Below are 9,348 nucleotides of genomic sequence, written 5' to 3' on the forward strand. Positions count from 1 at the left end.
CACATAAAAATAGCACGTACCTGATCTGATACGATACGTGAAACCACTTCCTATATTATATTTATACATAATATCATATATATATATATTATATATCAAGAACTAATAATAATAAATAAACTAGCCAATAATTGCTTAACTTGTTCGCAACGTTCTGAATGAATAAAAACCAATAAACTGGCTATGAAGTCTCATGATCAGCTTACGCAATTACCACCAGCTATGACTATCTAACAGCGAAACCTGGGCCGTTATATAGTTCTGATCGTGTTGCGCGTGGCCGCATGTTCAGCTTCTCGCCTATTACTACATCTCGATGTCGATATCACATAACCAGATTACCAATCATCGCACTGTCTGTTGGCCTGTTTTGTGCAACACAAAAACTCGGCGCTGTACATGCTTTTGCAACACTATACTAACGTACATCCAATGCTAGTCATGTTTCAACTGAAACACTACAAGAAAGACTGAACCAAACCTGGGGCCCGTTGGCTAAGAACGTCGTAAAGTCACGATTAATTTTAAGTCCTAATGTTTAATCGTAATGGTTAATTTTAATAGGCGTTTGCCAGAAACCAACTTAAACTAAAACTTACCTTAATTTAAAAACTCACGATACACAAGAACTTTCATAATTTTTATGTACAGGCCTGCTGATTGATGAGAATGCGATCACAAGAAGTCAACATTCCCATACACATTTAATTGTACATCACAGTAATCTTATGCATTTATGATGGCTAAACCACATATTACTGTCATGAATTATCTGGCACAACAAGTACAAATTCTCATACACTGTAACGCGAGACGCGAGAATCGTGGCAAGCGTTGCAAACCTTTAAAACAAGAGAACAAATGCCATACGTCATTTGTAAATGTATTGTTTTGTTTTATTAGCGGTAGATAATTAGTGATTTTAACGTGTTTTTCAAGAAAAACACACATTTTATTCATTATTATAAAATATAATATCACTATAATTGTAATTCGTAGTGTAAATATGTTATTTTCAACTTAATATTAAAGTTAAGGGAGGGTCTAGAATCTCTTAAGTTAAGAGAAAAGTTACGAGAATTTTTAATTCTCTTAACTTTACGAAGTTTCTGGCAACGCTTTAAGAGAAAAAGTTAATGTTAAGGTTAATGTTAAGACTAATTTGTTTCTGACAACGGCCCCCTGGAGTTCTGCGTTGTCATGGCTACGCGATGTCCTAGACCTGGCTACAACCTCGTATTTCGCATAGAAACTATAGATGTTAAAAGATAAATCATCCGTTTTAAGATGAATGAGGATTGGTAATTTTCACAACAAAGTCTATTTACCGACATAATAATCGACAGATTAATAAATAATATCACTATTATTTCGTATACCGTAGCCCATGTTTTTTGCTTGCGTACCTGATTGCATGTATATATATGTGTTTTTTTTTCACATATGGGCCTCGGTAATTTCGAACGTTAAACATCAGTTTGTTTTGCTTGCCTACCTGTGTTTGTGCACATGCATTTGCGCCATATGCGCCACGGTAATTTTGAAGGCAATGGAAACTCCGTGAAATGTATACCGTGGCCCATATGTTTTTTGTTTGCGTACCCGTGATTGCGTGTATGTGTTTTTTTCCACATATGGGCCATAGTAATTTTTAAGGCAGTTTGTTTTGCTTGCGTACCGGTGTTTGCGTTCATCTGTTAGCGTATAGGCGTGTATAATATGTGTTTTCCACATATTATACATGGGCCACGGAAACTTTGAAGGCAATGGCAACTCCGTGAAAAGTATACTGCATACGCAAAAAACCATACCATATTACCAATTTTGCCATTATGCCAACATTACCATATTGCAATTATACCATAAATGCAGACGTAATGTGCATGTGCGTTCGTGTGAGCGCGTGCGTGCGTCGCATACAGAACAACACTATCCCCATTAAAAATATACGTGGAGTGCGTGCACACTAGGCAATAGTTTTAGTCTAAAGAAATTGTTTACGCCGACCGACATTTCTATAACACAAAAACCACGACGCGCCAATGCCTTCAATGTTTGTGTATATTACATCTAATTCCACGAAACGTTTTATTATTATAATACCGCAGATCGAGTTATAACTACTGACACAGCTTCAAGTTGCCACTTTATTTAGTTAGATACGTGAGAATAACAGCCAGCAAAAACATCCGTGGCATAACTCAACCAATCCAACAAGGCAAGGGTATCAACATACATATTTGTGACATAATCTGCAGTTAACCAATGCGATATATCTCAATTAAATTAATTAATGATACAATACGCTATACATTTCATAAATTGTATTTGTTTTTGTTTTTACAATTTTTTGTAATTCTACTATAAAAATGGCAAGTGTACTTACCAAACCTAGCGCAGGTACTAATAAATGATAGATCGGCTTCATTCCTAACCCCGGTGGCCATGGGCTTGGTCAAATTAGAATACCTCGACTCCACGAGCAAATATTTCCTTCCTAGCCTAGCGTACAGTCATATATTTTCTTGGACCATTTAACTTCCTGATCTTTCATCAGACTCGAATCCGTTCAGAAAGTCGTATTAGTACCCGCAATTTTGAAACGTGCCATTCAAATTCAACCGCGAGTGTAGGCAAATTTCAAATAAGGAAACATTTTATATTTTTATTTCACGTTCCAGTGCTCTGATAAATCTTTCAAATATATCAAACGGCTGTTGTGTGATGTGGCTATACAAAAAATAGAAATAGACCATTATCATCTATTCAATTATCTACATATGACATAACTAATGGATAGTACAGGCATAGTCATATTTACACAAGCGAGCATCCAACGTCTCCTATTTCCTGTACATAAATTGGAAATATTTATAACGTTTAGGCAATTCAGACTCGTTTATCCCTTTGCAAGATCTATATGTACATATATTCTTCTCTTCGCACAATGAGTTCAATCCGTTATGGAGTTATGTTACACCGTTCAAATTACTGTACACGTCTCTATCTCAAAAAATAATTCCTTTAGTTTTTACACTCAGTGCAACGCTCGAAGAAATCGAACCCAGGGAAACAAATTCTCTTCGATCGATTGCAACTTACTTCTACGTTGTGAGTGAACTTGACAACCCCAAGCCTACTCTACTCGGCACACCTCTGCCGATTACATATACCTTCATGTAACCTTGACTATAACCTTGACTTGGCTGCCATAACTGGTACTACTTGTAATATCCATGCGACCAATCTAACCAACCTAAATCATCTCCAGAGCAATTATGATACCTTAGGCAAACTACTTATTGTCGTTAATTAAGTACTATTAATAGATAGTATAATAAATAAATAATTATTATAAATGATAAAGGTGGCAATGTCAACCATGCGTCACACGTCACCACAGTCAGCCATGTCAACCGTGCGTCACACAGTGAGCCATGTCAACCGTGCATCACCCAGTCAGCCATGTCAACGTAGCTGCAGTTGCCGATGTCGAACGTGACGACGGCATCCATCTCCCCCTCCTCCTCGCCGTCGCCGTCACCGCCGCCGCCTCCTCCTCCGCTCTGCTTCACCTGCGGCAGCTGCATGATGCGCTACACGACGCCGCGTATCTGCTCCTGCGTCGGATTCGGGGATCACCGCCGTCGTCTGCACTTCATGATCACACGTAACCACAGGTGGCCGTGTCAACCACGCATCACGTGTTACCGCAGTCCCTGTCGACCGCGCGTCACACGTAACCGCAGTCCAGATCTTGCCGAGTACGGAGTTGGGCAGCTTGGACTTCACCATCTCTATCTTCGCTGCAGCGCCCGTGATCTTGCCATCGTTGACGTTCATCGAGCGAAACATGGCGTCGTACTCGGGCTTGTCCTTGAGCACGACCCACTCTGCATCCTCCTTGCCCTCGTCTATCCCCTCCCCGCTGCCGATGACGAAAGGAGAATGATCGGCACCTGTGAATGCCTGCAACGAGTAGGAGGAGAGAATATGATCAAGGCGCGAGCAACGTGGCGATTTCGCGACGCGGCTTGTCGAGCAACTGTTTTCTCGACGTAGAGGTACGGTGGAGAATTATGCGATATTTTCTCTGCATGTTTCTGTTAAGTACAAAACGTCCTGTCTTAATGTAGTGTATTCCGAGCCATTGAATATGTCAGGAGTGAATGAGAACAAAAAAAACATTGTTTTTATTCACCCCTCAAAAAAGTAACTAATAACAACCCATGCGTTTCTCAAACACACAGAGCAACGAGCTATTTAAAGGGTGCCAAAATCATGCCAGTTATCACCGGTTTTTTTGTATATATATATATNCGTCAAAGTGTGACAGGCCATAGCACTGCGGACATTCTGCCTTGCTATTATATTGTTTCCACCGCGTTGGAACGCTATGCCTGCATTCGTGTCACTCTGTCCCGTCAATGACGTCAATTATCGTCCAAATTTATGTCGCCCATATCAACCTCTACTTTCGTCAATGCATTCACGTGGCACTATGCTCTAAATATTGCCGCGGGCGCGGAGGTTTTTTCGGAAACAGAAGACGAATGGGAAGTTTTTGGGTCGTCTCAGACGACTAAGTCTTTATCTCTAAAAGCACCTCACATTGCTGAAAAGCCGGATCGGATTAATATCAGAAGTAGATAATAGGAAACTATTATCTACTTGGAATATATGCGTCAAAGCTCTCTACAGGTAAATAGAGTCGTGCCGAGACGTGGAGATTATTAACGGTATGAAGGTTATCCCGGCAAACACAAAATTACTAAACGCTTACAGAGAATAATAATAGCAAATGGCGGAGAAATGCTGGTTCCCCCGATTACCAAAATTAATAATTAAAACTTTACAGTGACCGCTTTCGTTTAATGACAAAGTAAAGACCTCATGTAATATATCAGTGAAACAATTTAGGCCAGTGTGACGTCAAAGTAACTCGCTGTATAAGCAATACTCAGGGAAATACATTGCTACGTGACAAAAACACGTTCCGCTATATGTTGCTCACAGCATTTATTACCAACAAAATCTCACGAAACTAGCGTTATAACTAAGTGCTATAGGTGTATATCTTCTTACATATGACGCCAGTATAATTGACACGGCACCGCGAAACTCGACGTAACGCCTCTCAGAATGTACGTCTACGTGTATAATGAATTGCGCATCCCATTGCGTTAAACATTACATACAAGTGCTCGTAATATCATGCCAACACATATTATACTTGACGCTTGGTGTTACAAAGTTTCTTCTTTACATCATTATTTATGGTACAATAACTGTTTGTCTAATAGCTTGATGCTTCACTATGCTTCCTGCCTCCGTTGGTCGCGTTGCAAATGGTGTAACCCAGAGGACGTCCCACAACCGAAAATTCTCTGACGGCCCTGACCGAAATTCCTTGTACTTGTAGAAGTAAATTATCGGATTAATCAGTGAATTCAGTAGCAGCGCGCATTAGCTCGAATAACCCGTAGCTGTTTTTGAACGCCCCGACGGGAAGCTGTGGATCAGGAACATGTCGGAGGAACGCTGCGGAGCAAGAAAGTGCACGAGGAGCGAACAACCATAAGCATGATCTTGACGCTCTTCCATGTCGCGTGGAAACCTGTCGTGCACTCTCTACCCGCCACTGACGCTGCGCGCGATTCTTTCGCGCATGCGTCCCTGGCGCATCTTGACATAGGCGCATGTAGCACTACATCATGACGACCAAAATAAAATCGCATATGAGCTAGCGATAAAATACAAACGAATCCTGGGGCCACTACCAACTCACCCGACGCACGCAGTGAGACGCGATTCAGTAATACCGTTCGTGGATGTCTTCGCAGCAGCCAGCTATCGCGTACAGCAAAACACGCGACGCACGAGAACACGGTTGCGTGTTCGCGTTGTCATCCATCTGGCTGGTTGCTAGTCGGGTTGTGCGCTCGTATCGCTCACGTATCCGTTTAGTCGGGTTCAGCAGCGCAATTTTGCTTTCCATCGACGTCCTTAGAAGGATTGTGCTTATCGTATTCCTCGTGGTTACTCACTGCGCACCCTGCCGATCTGTGTGACTGAGGCTACGATATGCCGACATAACGTAAACCAGTGTCCCTATCACAAAGTCGCAGGCAGCCAGATTGCAGGTATCGCGAGGTGTTGTTGTGCTTTCGCAGTCGCGCGTATACCTCGCTTTATTGATGACGTTCTACGATTACTCGTATGTGCCGCACTGTCGATGACGATTTCTAACTCAACACTATTAGCTGCTATAGGTAAGACTTTCATCATTTGAAATGAACTACGCAATAACTTGACGTTGTTTTCTTCTGTTACGCTGCTGTGCGTCAGTGTTGACATGCAGTAAGTCCATCATGTTGCGTTCTAAGACGTGATGCCGTCTGCACCTGTTAGGCCCCTACTTGCAGATGTTCGTCTTCGTATCGTCGTTTAACTCTTCTAGCTGATCATTTAAAACTGTCATTGTTTATAAATATTAGCATTTCGATCTTCTGCCTAGATCTGATTTCTAAAAGCCCAAATTTTCCTGGATTTTTCTCACTCGCAACACATAATATTAGTACCACGGAGTTAATAAAGACCAAATTTGTCTTTATTAACTCCTGATAGGTGATAGTACATCTGCACATACGCACGCACGCCCCCACTTAATATAGTATATAATAATATATATATATATCAAGAACTAATAATAATAAATAAACTAACAATAATGTGTTAACTTGTTCGCAGACGTTCTGAATTGAATTAAACTAATATCCACGTGCTACTGAAGTCCTGATCACTTACCATGTGAGCCACAGGCTATCTAACAGCAAACAGCGCTAAGTGGCAGTTATATAGTTCTGATCGTTGTGCGCGCGCATCGGCAATTCGCTATTATACATGCCGATGCCTCGATAACATAACAAGATGACCAATCATGCACTGTCGTGTTGGCTGTTTGTGACAACACAAAACACGGGCGCTGTAATGCTTTTTGCAACCCTATACTAAGTACATATAAGCTGTCATGTTTCCAACTGAAACACTCAAAGAAAGACTGAACCAAACCTGGAGTTCTGCGTTGTCATGGCTACGCGATGTCCTAGACCTGGCTACAACCTCCTATTTCGCATAGAAACTATAGATGTTAAAAGATAAATCATCCGTTTTAAGATGAATGAGGATTGGTAATTTTCACAACAAAGTATATTTACCGACATAATAATCGACAGATTAATAAATAATATCAATATTATTTCGTATACCGTAGCCCATGTTTTTTGCTTGCGTACCTGATTGCATGTATATATATATGTGTTTTTTCACATATGGGCCTCGGTAATTTTGAACGTTAAACATCAGTTTGTTTTGCTTGCCTACCTGTGTTTGTGCACATGCATTTGCGTGTATGTGTTTTTTTTCCACATATGGGCCATAGTAATTTTTAAGGCAGTTTGTTTTGCTTGCGTACCGGTGTTTGCGTTCATCTGTTAGCATGTAGGCGTGTATAATATGTGTTTTCCACATATTATATATGGGCCACGGGAACTTTGAAGGCAATGGCAACTCCGTGAAAAGTATACTGCATACGCAAAAAACCATACCATATTACCAATTTTGCCATTATGCCAACATTACCATATTGCAATTATACCATAAATGCAGACACCATGTGAATGTGCGTTCGTGTGAGCGCGTGCGTGCGTCGCATACAGAACAATACTATCCCCATTAAAAATATACGTGGAGTGCGTGCACACTAGGCAATAGTTTTAGGATAAAGAAATTGTTTACGCCGACCGACATTTCTATAACACTAAAAACCACGACGCGCCAATGTCTTCAATGTTTGTGTACATTAGGCCTACATCTAATTCCACGAAACGTTTTATTATTATAATACCGCAGATCGAGTTATAACTACTGACACAGCTTCAAGTTGCCACTTTATTTAGTTAGATACGTGAGAATAACAGCGAGCAAAAACATCCGTGGCATAACTCAACCAATCCAACAAGGCAATATGGTATCAACATACATATTTGTGACATAATCTGCAGTTAACCAATGCGATATATCTCAATTAAATTAATTAATGATACAATACGCTATACATTTCATAAATTGTATTTGTTTTTGTTTTTACAATTTTGTATAATGCTACTATAAAAATGGCAAGTGTACTTACCAAACCTAGCGCAGGTACTAAATAAATGATAGATCGGCTTCATTCCTAACCCCGGTGGCCATGGGCTTCGTCCTATTAGAATACCTCGACTATACGAGCAAATATTTCCTTCCTAGCCTAGCGTAATGCTACAGTCATATATTTTCTTCGACCATTTAACTTCCTGATCTTTCATCGGACTCGAATCCGTTCAGAAAGTCGTATTAGTACTCGCAATTTTGAAACGTGCAATTCAAATTCAACCACGAGTGTAGGCAAATTTCAAATAAGGAAACATTTTATATTTTTATTTCACGTTCCAGTGCTCTGATAAATCTGTCAAATATATCAAACGGCTGTTGTGTGATGTGGCTATACAAAAAATTGAAATAGACCATTATCATCTATTTAGTTATCTACATATGGCATAACTAATGGATAGTACAGGCATAGTTATATTTGCACAAGCGAGCATCCAACGTCTCCTATTTCCTGTACATAAATTGGAAATATTTATAACGTTTAGGCAATTCAGACTCGTTTATCCCTTTGCAATATCTATATGTACATACATTCTTCTCTTCGCACAATGAATTCAGTTCAATCCGTTGTGGAGTTATGTTACATCGTTCAAATTACTGTACACGTCTCTATCTCAAAAAATAATTCCTTTAGTTTTTACACTCAGTGCAACACTCGAAGAAATCGAACCCAGGGAAACAAATTCTCTTTGATCGATTGCAACTTACTTCTACGTTGTGAGTGAACTTGACAACCCCAGCCTACTCTACTCGGCACATCTCTGCCGATTACATATACCTTCATGTAACCTTGACTATAACCTTGACTTGGCTGCCATAACTGGTAGGCCTACTACTTGTAATATCCATGCGACCAATCTAACCAACCTAAATCATCTCCAGAGAAATTACGATACCTTAGGCAAACTACTTATTGTCGTTAATTAAGTACTATTAATAGATAGTATAATGAATAAATAATTATTATAAATGCCTCCTCCTCAGCCCCCTCCGCTCTGCTTCACCTGCGGCAGCTGCATGATGCGCTGCACGACGCCGCGTATCTGCTCCTGTGTCGGATTCGGGGATCACCGCCGTCGTCTGCACTTCATGATCACACGTAACCACAGGTGGCCGTGTCAACCACGCATCACGTGT

General features: G+C 40.5%; 1 pseudogene; it reads right to left on the reverse strand.

Annotated features, from left to right (window-relative positions):
• Nucleotides 1-3,575: 3,575 nt before the first annotated feature.
• The window catches only part of LOC106818593, an 8,379-nt pseudogene continuing 2,606 nt past the window's right edge, over nucleotides 3,576-9,348 (reverse strand).

The sequence above is a fragment of the Priapulus caudatus genome, unplaced genomic scaffold, assembly GCF_000485595.1.
Source record: "Priapulus caudatus unplaced genomic scaffold, Priapulus_caudatus-5.0.1 Scaffold2361, whole genome shotgun sequence".
NCBI lineage: Eukaryota > Metazoa > Priapulida > Priapulimorpha > Priapulimorphida > Priapulidae > Priapulus > Priapulus caudatus.